Below are 21,832 nucleotides of genomic sequence, written 5' to 3'. Positions count from 1 at the left end.
GTTCTAATAGCATTTTGTATATGAGCCACAGAGTAAAGCCATTGGAAAATTCTGACTTTCTGCTGGGCTGTGGAGCTCCAGCTCTTGATGGACAGACATCTCAAGGCAAGTGATGGCCAGGAGCCACATCGTCTGCAACGGAAGTTTGGATGGTGGGGTCTATGGTGTAGACTGACAGCTGTTATAGTCAGAGGTAGTATGCCAGGCCCAACCTTCTGTTTCTACATGACAGTGTCCACACCAGTGAAGGTGACAAGCCACTTCTGTGTCCGGGCTTAAGTTGTGGGTATTGCTTCTTCCACGGTCTCTCCCTAACTACTGGCTCCATCAGGCCTGCCATCAGTGGTTTGGCAAATGGGGTATAATCTGGGCCTAAAATGACCTCAAAGCCGAGGTCACTGCCAGCCTTGATTTACTCGCTCAGCATGTGTCGGGGAGTTCTTTCCTGTATTATAATCCACTGTGGTGATGGTCCCTTCACAGTGAGAATTGGGTCTCTAACATGAAAATCTCACTTAGACCCAAGAAGTAGGTCCCTCTACTGGAACGAGAGAGAGAGAGAGAGAGAGAGAGAGAGAGAGAGAGAGAGAGAGAGAGAGAGAGAGAGAGAGAGAGAGAAAACGCACATAGAGAGTATTTGCTTTCCCCTTTGGACATAACAAAGTTGATCTTAGTCGAGGTAAGCTGGGGTTCCCAGCTCTATGCATCACTTCCTCAGGACTTCTTCTGCCTTGCTGCTTCTTAGATGTAGGATGAATAAGGTCGACAGAGGGCTCAGCTCTTCTCGTGTCCTGGTTTCTGTCTCCAGGACAAGCAGTGAGGGTCCTTGGGATTAGGAAAGAACCTTGGAAGCTCCCGAGGTCACTCTGATTCTCTTCCTGGAAATCGTGAGCAGGTGATGGCGGAGGTGGTGTCACTCACAGAGACTGAAAACAAACAGCGCTTTGACCAGGTGCTGTGACACATGCCTGGAATCTCAGTGCGCTGGAGGCCGAGGCTGGAGGATCAGAAGCTTGTGGTTACGTGAGTCTGAGGCTAGCCTGGGTTACATGAGATAGCATCTCACACAAGGAAACAAACAGCCAGTTGTGTGTGGTGGCACACATCTTTGATCTCAGCACTTGAGAGACAGAGGCAGAGGCAGGTGCATCTGGTGATCCAAGGCTAGCTTGGGTTACACAGTGAGCTCCTGACCAGACAGGGCTGCATACTGAGGACTTTGTCTCAGAAACCCAAAAACAAACAGCAAAGGTTCCAGTGTTTCAGCAATGCCCCTGGGTTCGGGAGTGAGCACCTTGGAGTTGTGAAGCCCTAGGAGATTGCAGAGAGCTTCTGTGAGTGTGTCTTCTCCAGCTGTGCCCTGTGATGTGGCATGGTCTGTCACCTCCATTTCTCCCATGTAAATATAGACGATCTGCCAGCCACAGCACAGAATGCTTAGGCTTGGGTCTCTGTGCGCTGTCAGGCTGGACAGCAACGTGTTAGACTTATGTTCAGAAAATGTGAACCATGAGGCTGGCCCTAAGGTTTTTCTGTTTCCTCTGTGGCCAGAAGGCTATCTTCAGATAGAACCACTTGGTTCATCCTTTGAGAGAAGTCCTCAGCTTAAGTAGACTGAATACGTGCTCTTTTACCTGCAGTGGCCTGGCCACACCAGGTGACTGGGTGGAGTGCAGGGCAAAGGGCTATCAAGGAAGAAAGTTTGGATTGACCCCATGGCCCCTAATTTTTCTGTCCCACTGATTGCTTAGACACAGCCCAGTGCACGGACACAAATACACGTATGTGCTAATAACCATAGGCCCCGGGTCCCGTTGACATCTGTAGACAAGAAGCACGTAGGAATTAGGTGAGATGCTTCTGAGGCTGAGAATATCAGACCATATTATTGTTGATCTTCAGAAGGATGTGTGATAGTTTCTAAAAATGTGAGAGAGCTGCTTTTCTTTCTGGGAGTGGGGGTAGGGATGAAATTGGGGACTTTCCAGGTGGATGAACGAGGGATGAAGTCACTGGTCTCCAAACCTTGAAGCCTAGGCAGGAGAACAAAGGATAGTAATGCAGGCACTCCGACCTGGAGGGGAGCAGGGCTTGTCTAGCTGGGAGCTGCTGAGGCAGGGACAGACGCTGGCACCCTCGGAGCCAGAGGACAGGAGGCTGGGATGATCTTAGGAGGTAAGTTGTTTTTTTCTTCTTCACATTTTATTAGGAGAAAAGACACAGAGAAAACTTGCGAGACTTCTGCAGCCAGGGCCACAGGCCCATCACCTGGAATTTTGCCTCAATTTCGAATCTCTTAGACATTCCTCCCACGCCCTGGCTGCCCACCAGCCCTTAGGTCTGGATGAATTTCAAAGCAATGTACAGCCATTCATCTCTGTCTAGGCCTATTCGTCAGCACCGGATCACTGACCCACAGTGGTCAGCAGTTTTCACAGGTATTTTGAGGTAAATTTTATTCATAATGAAACACACCATTTTGCTGTGCAGAACCGTATATACCCAATTCTGTTGCACACCAAGCCTTGGCTAACTCCCATCAACCCACACAGAATATGAGGGTGAAGTTCCCTGGGAGCCCAGTTTTGATAACTTCTCTATCCCGGTCTTATATTACAATTGCTATGAGATTTTTTCCTCTCTCTGATTCTAGTTCGGCTGTTCTGCAACTTCATTTACACAGTAAAATCTTACAATGTGTGTTTTTGCAAAGGTTTTACTTTAGCATATGGGGCCTGTCTCTAAGAAAAAAAAATTGCTATGTGAAATTATTTTTCTTTGTTCAACTTAAAAAAAATAATCTAAGAGGTTGTTTTGTTTTGTTTTGTTTTTACTTTTTTGGTTATTAAGGATGGACCCAGGGCCTTATACAAGTGTCCCACCACTGAGCTATCTCTCTAACCCAGACATCATTCTTGACCACCAAACACTCTATACCCCCAAAATACTCTCCATTAATCAAGGAAAGGCTGTGGCCAGTGCCTGTGTGCTCACTGGCTTGTCCTTGATCCACTCAAGGTCATCTGGGTTGGGTGTAGAGATATCTGTGAGGTGGGCCACATTTTCAGTACTGGTAAAAGTCCTCTTTTGGCACCTCTTCCCCGACCCCAAGATTCTCCTAATTCCAAATACGTAGGGCTCTCTTGCCTCCCTGACAGAAGCACGGGGATCTGACAACTGATAGGTTACGCTGTAGTCGGAGGCCTCCCCGAGTGTTCCTCTGCAGGCATTGACTCTTGACTTTATCTCCCAGCTGCCTGATAGGTCCTATGAGATTCCACCGACAACCGCTGCCACCTCCCCTGTGCCCCCACCCCACCCCCAAGAGTCCCCACAGGTCCCAAGGCTTAGTTCGCCACTCTCAGGGGACACAAGTTCTTTAAGAGATGTCGCAGATTTTAATCACCCCCAGACTCAAATCCGGGAAGTACCAAAGGCTTCACACTCTGATGCTGTGGAGGTGAGCTGGGGGGGTGACAATCACAGAGTGGTCACATTGGAATAGTAAGCAACCAAAGAAGAAAATGCAGACGGGAATGTATTGGACGGCCCAATGGAAGCTACTAGAAAACCCTCCTACTCCAAATAACAAGGGCTGGGAAAGGGGAGAGGGGAGGGCGGGCCAATTCAAGGAGCCGTGCCATCATCATCATTGAATATTACTCAAGAAGGCCTACGCAAGAAGTATCTTCTCCACACACACCCAGGTTTCTTTGTAGTAAGCCACCTCTCTTGGCCTCCTCCTCCCTCTTTCCCTTCTGCCCACTCCTCTCCCCTCTCCCACTCCCTATGCCCTTTCCATCTCTACTACCCTCTTTTGCCCCTTCTACCCTCTCATCTCCCCCTTTCCAGTCCCTAAGGGGTACCATTTTCTGGGCTAGGGTTTCTTTAGACTATACACAGCCTGCTTAGGCTGACGGGCATAGCTTCTCCTAGACCTTTTAGCTGCTGGCAGAAAGTGAGAGATGTCTTGAGAGGGCCAGAATATTGCTCTTAGCACATTTCTGATGGAAAGGGTGGGTTACTCCCGCTGGAACTTGGATGGTGGGCTGGTGGAAGAGAGTCTGGCCACCAGGCTGGGTGCTGCTTCGAGCCATCCTACAATAACCTAAGGTTTCAGGCTGGGCCCTGCCCTGCATGACTTCATTTTATAAAACAGTCGTTTGCTCCATCCTGAGTGCTTATGTCAAGGCAGAATGACTCTAGATTTTGTTTATGCCAAGTAAACAGCTGCTATCAGTCCTTTATAGGCCACGAGGCCCAGACTGATAATAATGTATTTACTTAAATAAAATATTCCCACCTGACAACTTATCAAGTTAAGTCAGGAGCACATGAGTACATGGATACATCACAGCCAGGCCAGGAAGCTAGGCTGAGGCCATCAGGTACACAGGACACACCAACTAACATGGGGCAACTCCTCCCTTGGATCACGGAAAAGGAGGGGTACCTAACCATGGTGCAAAGGTACCTTCCTGCTGGCCAGCAGACCCTCTGGTGCATGTTTCGTGGGATCCATACAATCCCAGTAATTGACAGGTGAAAACCCCAGCTTTGTCTATGGAGCTCCAGCCCCACATGATTGATAGTCTTGCTTGATAAGGTCCACTTAAGTCACCCACAAGTGCCATTAGTCTGGACTTGGTTGTCCCAAAGCAACCTTGTGGTGTGCTCCTGCAGATCTTTGTGGCTGGGCTGTGTTCCACCACTGTAGTGATGCTCACTGCCCAGTAAGACCACTTTAAACCTGCTGTGCTTTAACCCTTTCTAAAACACCCTCTAACCCATGCATGAAACTGTGACATATGACCCGAGAGCTGATATTAGTCATTAAGATTGGAATAAAAGAACCCGTGGTTTCAGCAGCTGTAAACCCTAAGCAAGGTTAGGAGTACTGGTAAATGAAAGCCAAGGAAATGGACATCATGTGAATTTGTTATCATTCAGCAAACTCTGACACTGTGGAAAGACACGGGTGTCTCAGTTTCTGACTGTTCTCTCACGGCAGGGTGCCCTGCTCCCAGAGAGACCACTGAGCTGTGGAAAGCTTGCTTTAAAAACTGCTCAGAGTGAAGGAATCTGGGTTTTTCTTGGCCACCCATCAGCATGAGAGTCTGCCACCAATGGGCTCAGAACGACCTGCACTCAGCCCTTCTCTTTCCAAACCTGGGATCCCATACCCTGCCGCCCTCATCCCATTTCTCCATCCAGAGTAATCCTCATTGGAACCATTAGTTTTCTTCAACTTCGTTCCACTTGAGAACCAACCATCTAGAAGATTTAAAAATAAGCATGCAGATCCATGGGCTGTTCCTAAGAGGCCAGATCCATTACACAAGAGTCTTGTCATTCTTTCCTGACAGCTTGTCAGATGACTCAGTGACAGCAAAACCCTGTCTTACCTTAGTCACATTGTCTCTGCCCTATTCTCCCCACTATACACCTGTGTCTCCCAGCCAAATGGCCAGCTGTTGATTGGCAGTTGGTGACTTTTCACGTTAATCATAGTTTTAAAATCTAACCTTGGAAACCTCCTGTTGTCTCTCTCAGTTGTTCTTCCTGGTTACTAAGACCCAGCATCTTGACCAGTGGCGTAATTGTCTAAACCAAGTCCCCGTGTCCTGTGGTGCCCCTGGTTGACAGAGGCTTTAGAAAGCAGAATAGATTGTGTGGAGGTGATCTACATCTAATTAAGAAGTAATGGTCGTGTTGGGGACTGGCTTCTTATAGACCCCAGCTTTAAACAGGTGGCTTCTCCCTTTCTGTCTCCACCTCTCCCGCCCCCTTTTAAACTCTCTTTAGTTCCCAAGCAGAGGAAAAAGTACTGTTATTGTATACTCAGCCTGCTTTTGGGGTAGTCTCTTACTAAACCTGTGTACAGCAGTGTAAACAGTAATGCCATTTTGGCCTGTCCCTCCGCAGGGAAAACTAAGCACTCCATCAACAAACCTCATTAAAATGCTGAACTATAACCCTGCTTAGTCTGACCAGGACATCTCTGTGGTTTGTGTGTGTGTGTGTGTGTGTGTGTGTGTGTGTGTGTGTGTGTGTGTGAAAGAGGGGGTTGGGTGAGGTTGAACAAGATCCAACCTCTAACCCCAGAATAAATTTCAACCCCTGTGAAAGGTAAAAGAGAGGTTGGTCTGGATTGGGGACATTTTTGTAGATTTTTCAAATTACATCTATGTCTTAAGGATCACTCTGAACAGAAAAAAAAAAACTGTACATGTGTTGACATTTGAGTGACACACCTGAGTTATAGCTTACTAGCTATTTCCTTCTTCTCTGACAGAGGACAAATAAAGGATTTTCTACAGAAAAGCGACTGGAGTCAGTACCAAAGTAATTTGAAAAGTCAAGGAGACTTTCAATCTCCACGCTTACTTTTCTCTCTTGCCAGTGACCTTGTTCTAAGAGCTCAGGCCTTTCATTCTCTTCCAGTTTAGCTCAGATCCAGGCAGAGCATGAGACTGTGAGAAAGGCAGAGGCCAAGAAAAAAAATTCCTCTCCAAGGAGCCTGGAGCTTCCCAGGCTGCTGACAGGACTAGACTCAGTCTTACTTTGGCATGATTTCTCGAAGCTTAGTCCCTGGAGCTGTCGGGAAGCATCATGGTAGATCATGGCGGCGGAGCATCATGGCGGCGGGAGCATCATGGCGGCGGAGCATCATGGCGGCGAAGCATCATGGCGGCGGAGCTTCATGGCGCAGCATCTGCTGAGCTGAGAGTGTTCTCCCACACAAGGAATGAGCAGCCTGGCTCGGCCTGGTTTATAGTTGGTTCTCTAGACCTGAGACCTGTGACAGCTCCCCACCTTTTCTCCTCCATTACACATCATATGCTCCTCCCCGATTTTATGCCCCAGTGTTTTTCAGAGTTCCACAAGACACATAATACTCTTTCTTTGCTAATTACACATATTTTTATTCTGAAACCAATTCTTGCTCACTAGAAACATTAAAATAAGATGGTAATGTACCAGTAAAAATTAGCAAAAGTCTCCATTATATTACTTTCCTGAGATAGCTAACCTTAGCAACTGGGTGGAACACTTCTAGATTCTCCTCTAAGCATGCCCAAATAGCTATGTGAGCCATGCTTTTGATTTGACATCTTTTCTCTTAGGGTCTACTCGCTACCTGAAATCTTTTCTGCTTCTGCACAGCCTTCTCAATGATGCATGCTTTCTGCTTCTAGCTCCCAACCCCTAACCTTGACCCCAGTACCTCTCCCTGTCTCCTTAAGCCCCTGCCTAGCCTTAGTATAGCATCTCATGCAGCAAGTTTTTGTATCTGTCTTCTCATTAGAGTACAGATTAGTGGCCAAGTGGTAAGGGTCATGGTAGATCCCAGTGGGAGCCACAGCCCCAGGGCTTTGCTAAACTATGTTATTTATTTCTATAGTCCCCAGGTATACTCAGCAGAGGGTGCAGGTCACGTGGACACCGCTCAGGAGGAAGACTGATTAGAGATATGTTTATCTGAAAGTCAGTGGCTAATAGTTTCACTCAGACCTCACAAGGTGGTAGAAATCCACTTTATGGATGAGGTTGGTTAGCAGCAGTACAGGTAGGCTTTTGGACATAGGTTGCCTACTTCAGAGGTGTCCTGAGGTGGGGATATGCTAACACAAGTTCACATAGAGGCTATCTGAATCTAGGCATCTGGGCTAAAGGGCTGATGGATTGGAGTAGTATTGATGTTCAGCCTAAGGCTCCAGTGGTACAGAAGGTGATGGGGGCCCAGGAGCTTACTGAGATACTGGGACACAGAGCTTGTGAAATACAGGGAGGCTCTATAGGTCACTAAGGGCCCTCTCTCAAGATGGAAATCAGATGTTACCCTGCCTTTGCCCTGTGTTGTCCTGCAGTCAGATCTCTCTATGAATGAGACATCTAGTCTCTGGTGTCCTAGGATTGAGAGAACCCTCTGTCACTGCAGAAGTTCACCGAATTAGTCATATTGTGTCTTCTCTGAGACCCTTCTGCCCTTTCTCCCCTAGCTATTGCATCTCTGGACCCTGGGTTGGGGATGTGGAAAAGGTGTTGGTAAGTTATCTCCGCCAGCGAAATGAAGCCAGTTTCAAGCCAAACTGTATAAAGGCAGGTTTATTGGGGGAGGGGCAGCTCCTGGAAATTCCACCAACCACACAGTGAAGTAGCCATGGAGAAACAGGGAAAGAGGAAAAGCACACACACAGAGGTCGAAGCGGGTAGGGTGGGGAGCCAAAATGTCTGAATGATATATTGAAGAGGCTCTGAAAGTTCAGGGTGGAGGGCAGGGCATGTCATCGAGGCCCTGTAACAGGTTGGGACCGAGTGATGCCCGGGAGAACCTCGAGGCTAGGTCCACTTTGGTATGTAAAACAGGCTGCTTATCCCAGGTCTGAAATGCAACAGCTTTCACTTCTCTCTGGTGGCCATCTTGGCTCCACAGTATCCCTACCTCTATTTGCCCGTTATGGGTGGCCTAGCTCTTGCTGGGTTGCCTAGTTAGAGTGAGGCGGGCAGACCTCATCAGAGCATCATGCAATTGGCATGGAATATGGAGCTCCTCAGGGTTCTTAGAAACAGTGGAGGTTGTCAGCACGAAGAGGATGACACTTCTGAGCTAGAGAGGATTGGTTTTTCTTGGATGCCAGGAGGGAGTCCGGGTTGGTGGTGGTGAGATAAAACTGGTTGAATGAGCAGAAACCCAGGTAGGAAGGCATTTCCCTGGCTGAGCGCCCTTGGAGCAGAAAACTGCCTTCTCACCTCTGAACCTGTTGTGCTCCCCTCCCCCTGTTTAAAGGGTTCTCTCCTATCACAAGCCAACCAGGAAGGCAAGGCTCATGTCCGAAGAGGAAGCCCGAGGAAGGGCCTGGATGTGAGCCAAAGGAGAGTGAGGAAGATCCTTTTTTTAGGGTTCCTAATTCCAGAAAAGAATGAAGGGGCATTTTATTGCCATCCAAGAACTTAGGGAGGCTTATTAGACCAAATAATTGGAGTCTGAAGGACAGCTGAAAGGAAGGAGGCACTCCATGAGAGCCTCCTTTAGGGTCTAACTACATGCCTGGCACGTGGTCAGCCTAGGGGTGAGAACTATGAACAGGGGACACTGGATCCTTCCTTCATGTGCTGAGGGTCAGGCAGAAGGTCAAATCCTGCTTGCTTGGCCGGCCTCCTTGTCCCTACCCAGGGGTAGCTATCTGGTTGGCACATGCAGGCACAGCTCTTGCCCAAGTCTGGCTTGGGCCCCAAGAGGAGTTGCGAGAGGAAGGAAAGACGTGTTGGGGATCAGATCGAAGTGGAGGGCAGTGCCTAGGGCTGGGCAGCCCTTCTATGGAGTTTCCTTCCTCCGTGAGGTCCCTGTGTGTGCCAACTGCCTCCATGCCCATACACACATCTAGAAAGGTGACTGGCTGCCAACTTTCTAGTGTGTTACCACACTTCCACAGGAGCCTCCCACATGACTCAAAGGCCTGTCATGTGGCCAAGCTGAACAACCCAAATGTCACAGGAGCGTTGATGGTCTTGTTAGGGAAAGCTCCCAACATACAACAGGTGTTCTGGTCCCATTGGCCAGACCTATGAGGTGTTTCCCTTTAGCCCTGCGGCTTCTATAGTCACCTTGGTCCCCATTGGAACTCCGACCTCTCAGATATTCAGCTCAAGCTCCTGTGAAAGAGACTTGTGGGGACCATGTCTCAGCACACTGAGTCATAATTCTCTCTGTGTGTCTCTGTGTCTCTGTCTCTCTGTGTCTCTGTCTCTCTGTGTCTCTGTCTCTCTCTTTCTGTTTCTCTGTCTCTGTGTCTCTGTCTCTCTTTCTGTTTCTCTGTCTCTGTCTCTCTGTGTCTCTGTCTCTCTCTGTTTCTCTGTCTATTTCTGTCTCCGTGTCTCTGTCTCTCTTTCTGTCTCTCTGTCTCTTGTCTCTCTGTCTTTCTCTTTCTGTCTCTCTGTCTGTCTGTCTCTCTTTCTCTGTCCCAGCACCTCTGGGAGGACCACAGGAAGGGTGTCTATTGTCACCTTGTAGAGTAGCCTGGAACTGTACACATGAGGTGGTGAAAGGGTGACTCCAGCCCAGTCACAAGTGAATAAGAACAGAAACTGGGCTACGCCAGGTCAACGTCAAGGTTCCTGAGTCACAGGCAACCTCAGATAAGTTCTCGAGTCACTGGGTTCTCCTTCTTCAAGATGGGGAGATGACCCATGGCTCCCTGAAGTGTAGTGGCAGAGAGCCCCCCACTGGGTTTTTAATGTGCTTTGCTTATTTGAGCCTTCTAGCCTGTGAAGCCACACCATTATTTCTATGTCACGCTTAGCCACAGCCTGGCCAAGTCGTTCCTTTTAGTAGTTGGGAAAGTGACACTGTAGGCAGGGCAGCCTGGCCTGAGAGTGGCCCCCAGGCCCTCAAGCTTCCCGCCCAGGATCCTGGAGACTGGTTCCCATGCCCTCCCTCACACAGTGCCTATACCAAGCTGGAACTGGGTGCTGTTTCCTGTTTCTCTGCTGCTGTTGCTCTTCCGGATGAGGTGCACGTCCTCTGCTCACCTCTTAGTCCACGTCTTTGCCTTTGTCACATGAAAGAATGGAGGCTTGAGTTGGTTCTGAGACTCACAGGGTCGTGTAGTTGGGGAATGTTTGGGACATATCGTGTTCGTCAGCTGAGGTGTCTGTGGAAGGCCAGAGCCTTCTCCTAGGGCTATGTACCACCCAATGGCTTTGGAGTCAGAATTCTCAGGATCCAGGAATGAGGCGTAGCTAATGTTGGATGAGTTGGTCCATCCACTCACTTGCTCACTCATTCACTCATTCATTCATTAACTCATTCATTAACTCATTCAGTCATTCAGTCATTTAGTAACTCATTAGCTCATTCATTCAGTCATTCACTCACTCATTAGCTCATTCAGTTATTCACTCATTTACTCATTCATTAAGCCATTCAGTCATTCACTCACTCATTCATTTACTCACTCATTCATTCAGCCACTTACTCATTCATTCATTCACTCACTCACTTGCTCATCTGTTAAACCCTGTTCTTCTGCCATGTTGAGAATCTATTCTAGCTGTGTAGACATAGTACTAGACACTAAAGCTTAATGGCTGAGGCATTGTCCAGGGTCAGGAGGCAGAAACTGAGTGGCAGTTACAATAATAGATAAGAAGACTGAAGGGCACTTACATTTTGGAGGCAAGGATGTCCCTTAAGGAGATTCTGGGTCTGGGCTTGAGACCCAGAGTATGCATAAAGGGGACCCTGCAAAGCAGACTGAGGTTAGGAGGCAGGGATATTCCAAGTGGGCAGTGGGGTGATAGTGAAGTAATTGAGCATTCTGCTACTGTGTGCTTAGTCCATCCCAGCCTCTCAACTTTGATCCTCTTTGTGATCTAAGCCCTTGTGATCTGGGCTCATCTCCCGGGACCTCAGCTCCCATTTCCTCTCTAGTAGGCAGCCCTGGGCGTGGGCACCATGGCAGCTGCTCTGCCCATTGCCCTGTCATCTCTGTGGCTCATTCCCTTGGGTGGTAACTGGAGAAGAGGTGGCAGGTGAAGCTGTGAGGAACAGCCTGGCACAGAGTCTGTCCTGGAGAGCAATGGAAAGCCATTGTCCTGGTGCCTGTAATGAGTTTCAGGAGAGAGCTTCAATATTTGATGCAAACAGAGCCGACAAAGGATGTGGAGGACCATTGTGAGCTCACCAAAGAGGAGCTAATCCTCCTGATCAGAAGGGATTCAAGAGCTTGGAGGGCACTGGGAGTATTGCTGTGTGCCAGCAATTGTGAGAAAGAATGGTACAGAAAGGAGCCAAGCCCTATACAGAGAGAAGGAGTGAGAGATGCTCCCGGGGGAGGTAGGGGCATCGAAAAGGGATAGCACCTGTCTCACAAGCCCAGAGACACGGGCAACATTTCCTGCACCCCCTCTCTCCTGGGCTTCGTGCCTGGATCAGTAGCTCTCCCTGTGAAATCTGGATTGCCTTGTCAACTCTCCCTTGCCTGGGTCACTTGTGTCTGGATATGCAAATGAGAATGAAGGTCAGCCAGGCCTCCTGGGCCTTTCTCCCCTCTGCCTCCCTTCAGTTCTTTCTCTTTCCTGATCTCCTTCAGATCTGGGGACCCCCCCCAAAAAAAAAGGAAACGGCTGTGCTTGTAGGCTCTTAGCATGAAGAGATTGGGTCATAGGAGTCTAGCTTAGCTCTTTCTTCCTTCAGATGTGGCCCCTTGTCTCATCTGTCACATAAATGTTCCATTCAGTCACCAGGATGGAGTTTGTGCTGGACGTAGCCGGCAGAGGGGTTTCTCTAGGTCCCTTCTGAGGGTGGGTAAAGTGGGAGTAGAACGGGCCATAGGAAGATGGAGACCTCCTCACACTTTTCTATGCATTAGCTCTTGGGGCTTCTGCTATAATCATCTCATCACTATACTCTCTTAGGTGTACAAAATTTGGGGGTTGTAAATAAAGAGAAAGACCTGTGGCTGATTTACACAGATTTGTGTAATACAGTATAGTTTGCTTGGGGAGGATGATCCTGTTTTCTATAAATTTCCCAATGCAATGTTTTCCTTCCTCTTTCTTGTAACTTCCTTTGGATTTAAATTTTCAAGTGTATTTTTATCACAAAGCAAGGTCTTATCTTGGGCTGGCTTTGAGCTCTTGATGCCTCCCCCAAGTGCTCAGATTACAGGGATGTGCCAGCTGTCAGTCTTCTGATTCACCTTAGCCTCCTAAAATGTCAGGTATGTCCTCATCGGCAGGAGAAGAGGGCAGTATAGACACGATGAAGGAAATGGGGGGAAGAGTGGAGATGTCTGAGCTGGAGAAGGGCAGTATAGCTGTCTGTGGCCCTGGGCAGTTCCCATGAATTCCCTTCAGTTCTAGGATGTCCAAGAATCCTGAGGCATGGGGGATGTTCTCAAGACACATACCTCTTTCCAGAGGCAACCACCCAGCAAGAACCCTCAGAGCTTGACTCTCAGGCTGCAGTGGAGTAGATATTGGTCTATGTCTTAGATCCAGAGCCCAGCTTCAGAGAGAAGGAGCTGGCTTTAAGTGCATGATCCAAACCGTTCCACAGGGACCCTGTCCAGGCAGTAGACAAGGGCTCTCTCCTGTGGTAGAGGGGTGGGAAAGCTCTGGTCCCTTGTACAGGAAAGGACTGGAAATAGATCTGTTTTTTTTTTTTTTTTCCTACTTACGGCCAATGATCATTGTATGGAAGATAAATGAGTCTGCTTTCAGCTGAATGGAAACACCTGCTAGAAGCTCCCTGTTGGCTGAAGGACTTGTTCCAGCCCCACCATCTTTGCTTCCTCTGATTTCATGCGAGCATCTCAAAACCCTCTCCTTCCATTTTAGGATTAGGATCAGGGTTAGAGGTGGGGTTAGGGAGTCATAACTGTTCTTTGTAAAATTCCCTACTATTTTAAAACATTATTAATGTTAAGACCCTACCAAAGCAATACTCTTTTCCTAAAATATATATTAGGCCACATCGCTCTATTGTCTGGAGAGATTCCTTCTCCAGTGTGCCAGGACCTGTGTGTTACAGGTGCAGCCTTCCTTTCCACCTGCACTGATTGGTTTTATGTCACCTTGTCACAGCTAGTGTCATCAGAGAGGAAGGAGCCTCAATTGAAAAAAATGCCTTCATAAGATTCAGCTGTAAAAATATCTTCTCATTTACTGATTAATATGGGAGGGGTCAGCCCATTGTGGGTGGTGCCATCCCTGGGCTGGTGGTCCTAAGTTCTATAGAAAGCAGGCTGAGCACACCAGGGGAAGTAAGCCAGCAAGTCCCACCCTTCCATGGTCTCTGCATCAGCTCCAGGTTCCTGCCCCGTCCTGACTTCCTTCAGTGATGAACAGCAATATGGAAGCATAAGCTGAATAAAACCCTTTCTCCACAACTTGCTTTTTTGGTCATGGTGTTTCATTGCAGCAATAGGAACCCTAACTAGAACATCACCTCTCAGATGGTCCTGTCTCTATTCCTTCTGTTTCTGTCCTCAAGGATCCTCTTCCCTGCCTGGAGCCTGCCCAACAACTTCACACCTCCGTTCCTTTGTTCTCTCTCCAGTGAAGGCCAGTTTGTCTCCTCTCCTGGTTAGGGATTTGCAATGATACTCCCTGCTCCCAGAATCCCCCTTTAACTCTGAGCCTAGGTAGGACCTCTGGTATATGCAATGACACTTGACTTTTTTATGTGGTGACCTATCTATTCTGTTTTCCACATAGACAGAGGCCGTGTCTGTCACAGAGTATTAGAACACAGAACATAGAAGATGCTCAAGGAATATGTATATACACACATAAACTCTAAAACATTTATTTTTTTATTAAGTATGTGTATTTGTGTACATCTTCAGGTGAATCTGTCAGTGTGAGTTTAGGTGTCTGTGGAGGTCAGAGGAGTTGGATCCTCTGTAGTTAGAGTTGCAAGCAGTTGTGAACTATCCAATGTGGGTGCTGGGAATTGAACTTGAGTCCTCTGGACAAGTAGTAAGTATACTTAACTGCTGGGCCATCTCTCTAGGACTACCCTCACCCTCCCAACCCCCAGTTCTTTTTGAGACTGTATCTTGTTATTTTTAACCCAGGCCAGCCTCAAAATTATGATCCCCCTGCCTCACCCCTCCAGCACTGGAATAGGGAAGACTTGTTTGAATGAATGGGAAAGTGTGAGTGAGCTGGGATAGGAGACAGATCGTAGAGTGTGGAGTCAGAGGGGTCTAGTAGTGGCTCTGCCACTCACTAATAGACAGTCACAGGCAAGTTTCCCACCTCTCTTGGCCTCTGTTCCTGCCCCGACAGGGAGAATGATAATCTCCACATTGAAAACTAGTCCCAGCACCTTGTTGGTGTCGGCCAGTGTCTGGCAGTAGTGTGAGCCCACCAAATGGCAGTTCTCTCTGTAATAAGCACAAGGTATCTTCTCTGTAACCTGTACCAGGATCTGCTCTGCCCAGAGGTCCAGTTTATTGAATGACACAGATCCCAGTGGGGGTATATGACCAAATGTAGCAAGGACACAGCCTTAAGCTAGTCTAGACTCTAGTCACTGGACTTTACAGTTTGTAGATCATTCACACCTAGCTCACTTCACCACTCAAGCGGTTGAGGTCAGCAGGGCAGGACTGTGAGATGCCTTGGTTTTACAATAGGAGAGCAGAGGCTGGGGAGCTGGTGCAGGGTAATGCTTCTCCATTGTTCTGCCTGGCTCCTAGCACACAACCCTGTGGGGCCCTATGTGGTTTCTGGAATGCTAGCTCCAGGGCACTCTGCCTTATGCATGCTTCCTGCTCCAGTTCTTACGTGCTAAATCCTCCGTTAATCTATGTAGAACAACAGATGAACTTAGGAGAGAGACGTGCACAGCTGGGTTTTTAGCCTCTCAGTCCAGAGGCTCATTAGCCAGGGAGGGGCTCAGCCCTCAGATTTCAACCAGCTGTGTACTAGCTGTGCAGATCCCGGGATGTTACACAGCTTCTCTGTGCCCCACTTCCCTCACCTGCCTGTCAGAAGTATGATACACCTAGTTCACGGCACTTGTGAGACCTGCTCAGAACAGCACCTGGTGCAAGCAGGAGACTTTGGCATGTATCTGATTCCCAAATGACCACATTAACCCCAAACCTTGGTGTTCTCTTTCTATAACCATGGTACAAGAGCTCATGGCTTCTCAATCCTCAGCACGTTCAAGATTTTTAAAAAATATATATAATCAAGTGATAGTCATTAATGTAATAAATGAAATGTACATCATATTTAAACTGTACCAGGATCTGTTCTACCCCAGATATCCCAGGATATAAGTATGTATGTATGTATGCATTATATATGTATATATACAATACATACATATCTATATGTGTGTGTGATCTTTATAGAGCCTTGTGAAATCAGCAGGCTCCTTGTGAAATCAGCAGGAGAAATAGTCATCACTCCTTCAGAGCAGAAAACTGTAACTGAGAAGAAAGAGCCTCTTCAAGGTCACACAGCTGTGACTTACAAGTGGCCGCTTTGCTCGTGACTTCGTAGGTAAGTCCTGGCTCATGTCTACTCTGAAATAGGACGCCTTTATTAGCCTTTTCTAGATTTTTAAATCCACCACATTTCCTCTGATCATGGACTATGAACGTAAGCAAGACCAAGGCTCCTGGAGATTCAGCCGGAGGGAAAGTATAGCAGGTCCAAGTGGAGTTCTCTGCAGTTAACCAGTGGCCTTTCCTCTCCGGAAACAGCTGTTTTCATGAGCAACTGTTGTGGACCCAGGATTTCGCCGGAAGTCACAGTGAGAGGGGAGACAAGGAGAATTTTTCGCAAAGGGGTCTGTATGGAATTTTGGAGGAGGGAGGCTGTATCCTCTTGGGACTGGGATTCTTTGATTTGTGGTCAGATACTCTGAGAAGCTGTATGAATCATACTCTGATTTGCTCATCAGAGGATTTGAATCCCAGAGTTATCCAGGGGAAAAGGTGTGAGGATAGAAAAAGAATCCATGAAGGTGTTCATTTGTTTGTGCATTCATTCATTCATTCATTCATTCATTCAGCCTTCATTTATTGTGTCCTTTCTGCTAGTGGTGATCCCAGGGTATGGCTGGAGCCACAAACATTTATTTAGTTTTTCATTAGAAACTGTTAATTTCTGTAATCAAACCCAAATAGCTAAGACCTTACATATTAAACACAATGTATCATTCCTCACAAACAGACTTACAATAAGTGACCCCATCAAACCTGAGTGTAGGGGTGTGTTATTTAATCCCAGCATTTGAAGGGCAGAGCCAGGCAGATAACTGGGAGTTTGAGGCCAGCCTTGTCTACAGAGAGAGTTCCAGGACAGCCAGGGCTACACAGAGAGACTCCGTCTCAACCAAACCAATCTGGGTGCAGGGTGGGTTTTGAAATTGGAATATTTGAGTCATGAAAAGGGCTAACACCTACCTCAGATACAAAGTTTCACAATCAAATGACCTCACCACCAGCTGGAGGGACACAGTAATCCCACTCAGCCTCGCCGCCCTTCTCTTTCCTCTTCTGATTCCCATTGACGTTTTGGGTTCATAGCTGTCTAGATTTTACGATTAGGTTTTTGGTTTGCCCCTTATGTTTTTGATCCACAAGTAAGAAGACCCCATTTTAATTTTTCTTGACCTGGCCTTGTCTTCAGTGGTCTGCAATGCGTCTTCTTCCTCCACCTCGGAGGGCTGCCACCCCCACGCCTGTGACCTACCTCTCCCCATACCCACAGAAAAAGTTTGATCCTGTCCTGTGATGGACCCAGCAGGAGTGTATGTGTGCTGGGTGCAATTGCTGCACCTCTGGGCCTGCTTTGTTCCCTACAAACGGAAAGCAGCTGTGCCTGTTCCCACTTAAAACTGAAGCCGGAGAGACGGCTCAGCATCAGCAGTTAGTACTTGTCGCTCTTGCAGAAGACCAAGGTTCTGTTCCCACCACCCACGTGGTGGCTTGAAACCATTTACAACTCTAGTTCTAGGCTACCTGACTCCCTCTTCTGAACTCCATGGGCACCATGCACACATCCTGTGCATGCACACAGGCAAAAACACTCACCCATGGAAACTAAACAAACCTGTCAAAAGAAAACCAAACAAAACGGAAGGAAATTCTTCTGAAGGACTAATTTGGGCCTAGTTAAGGGGGGGGGGCTCCAAGGTTTCGACTTAGAAAGTCTGGAGACTAACCTTGGCGGATATCTAAATGTGCCATTTACACGGCAATCCACAGGGCACGGCACACTTTTGATAGTTTATCTCAGAGCTGAGCCTCTGAGGCTGGAAACGTGCAGTTATTGACTGACCCTAAGGCGGCACTGACTCAGAAGAGCCAAGAATGACTATGGTGCTCTCGAAGTGATGGGAACTTGGCGTTTGTGCCACAGCACGTGGCCCTGGAGAGACTTAGGCTTGTTCCCCTCTCTCTAATTAGAATTCAGCCCATCAGCCTTGGCATCAAGGGTGTGGCTAAGTCCTGGTGCATCTTGATCATACCTCTCTCTACTTCCCCCCTCCCTTTCGTCTACCAATAGTTGTTTTCCTTCCTTTTAATTATTGGTTGAGTAATACATTCAAAGACCTGGAGGTTCAAAACCGAAGGACTGTACTTTGGAAAGACTCGATCCTATGAAAGGTGGCCCCCTGTTTCTAATTTCTCACCTATTCTCCTAAATCCTCCTTATGTAGATGCCGTTTCTATGCAAACTTTCTGTGGCAGACTAGATAAGGTATTATGTGCATGATTTTGCCACTGAATTCCAGCACACTCTGGATTAGGAATAGCTGTGTAGGGTCTGGAGAGATGGCCCAGAGGCTAAGAGCACTGACTGCTCTTCCAGAGGTCCTGAGTTCAGTTCCCAGCAGCCACATGGTGACTCACATCCATTTGTAATGGGAACTGATGTCCTCTTCTGGTGTGTCTGAGGAGAGTGACAGTGTACTCACATACATTAATAAAAAAACTTAAAAGAATGAATATGTTTGCGACTACGTGTACAAGACCAAGTCAGCTAAAAAAATCTCAGCAAGGCCTGGGGTGGGGGTGGAGTCATGAAATCCCATCACTAGCCCAGGGGCTATCAGCAGTCAGCTGTGGGGAGAGGTGGAGTCCGTCTTCTCCTGGGAGGGGTGGAGTCCGTCTTCTCCTGGGAGGATGCCCACACTCCGGCAGATGGTTGTGTACTCACACACTGGCAGCCCTAGATGGATTCAAAGGGCTTTAAGGGGAGACACATTAAGTCGTGAGGGAAAAGTGGGGGAAGGGAGGGAATGGGGTTAGATTTCAACAAAACACATATGGACACATGAAATTCTCAAAAGAACAGAAAGGGTGAGAAAGAGATGAGATTTTGGTCTTAATAAAATCTATGTATTTATTTAAAAAAAAACAGATGTGTAGTAGTTCATTGTCCCACTAATATTCATTTATCCCCTACTGTCCACCTGTCTATAAAGCCGAGTGCTAAGTTGGTGAATCAAAACATGCCCACCCTAGCGATTGGGAGTCTGAGGCAGGAGAGTATCAAGTTCAAGGCTGCGTATCTATAACTACAACAAAAGATAAAACCATCAACCCCCCCCCCCACAAAAAAAAAACCAGCAGAAAGCATCCCTTTTCTCAAAACAAAACAAAAGCAGGCCCCACCTTCAAGGAGAGGAAGTAAACAGTAGGTGGCTTAAGTCAGCCCCTCAGCCTTGCTCTGAAGAGGGTGGGAGGTGAAGGGGTGAGGGAGAGTGGGGGTGGGGAGTGAGGGAGTGGAGGGGGGGAAAGTGGAGGAGTGGGATGGAGAAGTGGGGGAGTGGGGGTAAATTAAAGCCACAGAAGTCCCCATCTGCGGCTCTCCTGTCCCAGTAGAGCTGATGTCGGTCACTGTGTTGAGAGAGCAAGGAGGCTGCAGGCCTCTGCCAGACTTCAGCTATACGTGCAAAGGCTGCTCTTGCGTGCCAGAGGCCGGGGTGGGACTGCAAGCGGAGTTTGAGAAGCTGCCCGTGGCTGAGGGATAGAGAGCCCACCAACTAGGCAGCAGTAGGAAAGCTCCGTCCTGGGAGAGCAAACAGCATGGAGAAACGGGCGCTTTCCCAAGTCCCCGCGGGCAGGGCCTGGCGTCCAAGCCTCCTTTGTTTGCTGATAAGCTTTGGCTTTGATTTTTACCCAGGCCTCAAGGATGCGCACGTAGGAGTCCCGGCCTGAGCCCTCACCCTTGAGCAGTATCCTCGGGTGCTCCCCTTGAACAAGGCTGTAGAGAACAGGACCAACAGGGTCCTGTTGACTCAGGTCTTTTTCTCCAAGGGATGGCTCTGAAGAGGCCCCCGGATGAGCTGCCACCACACCCAACTTGGGCCTGCAAGTGGGCTTGGGTGCTGCTGTGGTGGTCGGTCGGTCGGTCGGTCATCGGGCTGCAGGGGCTCACAGGGACCCTGCTGTGGATCCTGTCAGCTCAGCCCACTCTGCCCTGGGGACTGGTCCCCGCATCCCCCAGCTGTAGCAGGATATTCGTGAGTCTTCAGACCCACAGGTTCCCGCTCGCATTTGGAATATTTAGTCTGGGCACAGAACCTTCCGTTCAAGCTGCAGTGTGTCCAGCAGGCTCGGGCCAGAGAGAGCTGTCGCTCTAGCTGAACGCCCATCTCTTTCTCGGGACCCCAGGGGGCTCGCCTCTAGTGGCGGATGCTGCTGCTGCTGTCTTGAAATCTTAATTTTTGAACAGTCTCATCTCATTACAGGGCCCTGGGAAGGACGCAGCTTTCATCGCCTGCACTTTATCGTCGTCGACATTCCATAATATGCTGAGATATCCCTTTTTAAATTAAAAAGCAAACACCATAGTCTCTCCTTATCCACTCCTGGACACGCCCCGCCCCCGTAGATACCTAAAGTCACATAGTACTAACTTCTCCACACATGCCTATGACCAAGTTTAATGAATAAATTAGGTGCAGCAAGATATGGACAATAATTAATAATAAAATAATGACCATAAGACTGTACTAGTAATAAAAGGATATAAATGCATATTTCAAACATATTGGACTGTTCTCGATACCCTCTTGTGGCAACATGGGATGGTGGCATATATGTCTGGGATGAGATGGTGACAAGGGCATTGTGGCATAACTGTAGGTTGCTATTAATAGAAGCATTTGGAATGATGACAGTTGATATGTCTGAGACAGCTACAAAGTAACTGCTGGGTTAGATTCACTGAATAGGAGTGGTGGGGCCCTGGTATGATGGCTCAGTGGTTTGCCACACGACTTTAAATGACACATATGTTGAAAGTTGTAAGTTATTTATTTCTGGGATTTGCTATTTAATATTTTTGGTCCACAGTTGACCATGAGTATTTGAGACTGGCACCACAGACCAAGGGGGACTATCGTCCCACAAAGGATAAAAACAAAGGAAACACTATTTGTTGTGTACCTTCAGTTATGGTCCTTATGTTCGTTGTGATGCTGAATGCGCGCCCTCACACACCACACACCCCTCCACCATCTGACTTCCAGAAGAGCCACACCCGTGTGTGATGGGGGCACATTGTTCATCTCCGAAGGACACAGAGCTCACTGTTCTTATGACTGCTGCCCATGGCGAGTTGCTTCAGAACTAGGTGGGGGTAGACAGGGCCCCAGGGCCCCCAGTTATCACCCCCTGACCACCTACCTCTCCATGAAATCTTTGGAACTCAGGAAAGAAGACCTCTGTGGAGACTGGAATGTCTGTGGTGGTCACGAGGAATAGACCCGACCACTGAAGATCCTGAAAGTTCACTCCGTCCACCTCCTTTAGAAGGGGCCGGCCTGTCTGTGCCGTGTGAAGCCAGAAGGAAAAGAAAAAATAGGTCCTAGCTTTGAAATGTACAGGACACAGAATCCATAGCTCTCCAAGTGCCTAGCTCTGGGATCTGTTTCTGATTTTGATTTGTTGCCTGAATCAAGGACCCTGACGTTTTTATCCAGGACATTTGATTTTTTTTTTTAAACCCAACTAGCCCAGGTTTGACATTTCTACAGCCTGGGAGCAAGCTTCAACCATTTTCTTGACAGAAACACCAGCTTCTCAAGTGTCCCCAGAATGCTTCGGTTTGGAAGCAGAGGACACTTCTGCCCCCTGGTGGCCAGTCATCAAATGTACCTTCCGGGGACATGCTATCTCTGGCTTTGAGTCCTGGGGAAAGTCCTTTCACATGCAGCTTGGCCATCCATTACCTCAGGGCCTTGGCCTTGCTCCTCCCTCTTCTGACGTGCTATTCTTGTAACCCATACTGTAGCTGTCAGCCCTACTGTCTCCACCACAGGAAAGCCCTTTTGGCCCCTGTGTCTAAA

Source organism: Micromys minutus, assembly GCF_963924665.1.
Source record: "Micromys minutus genome assembly, chromosome: 6".
In the NCBI taxonomy this organism is placed as follows: domain Eukaryota; kingdom Metazoa; phylum Chordata; class Mammalia; order Rodentia; family Muridae; genus Micromys; species Micromys minutus.
The sequence above is the reverse complement of the archived record's forward strand: the minus strand, read 5'-3'. Positions refer to the sequence as shown.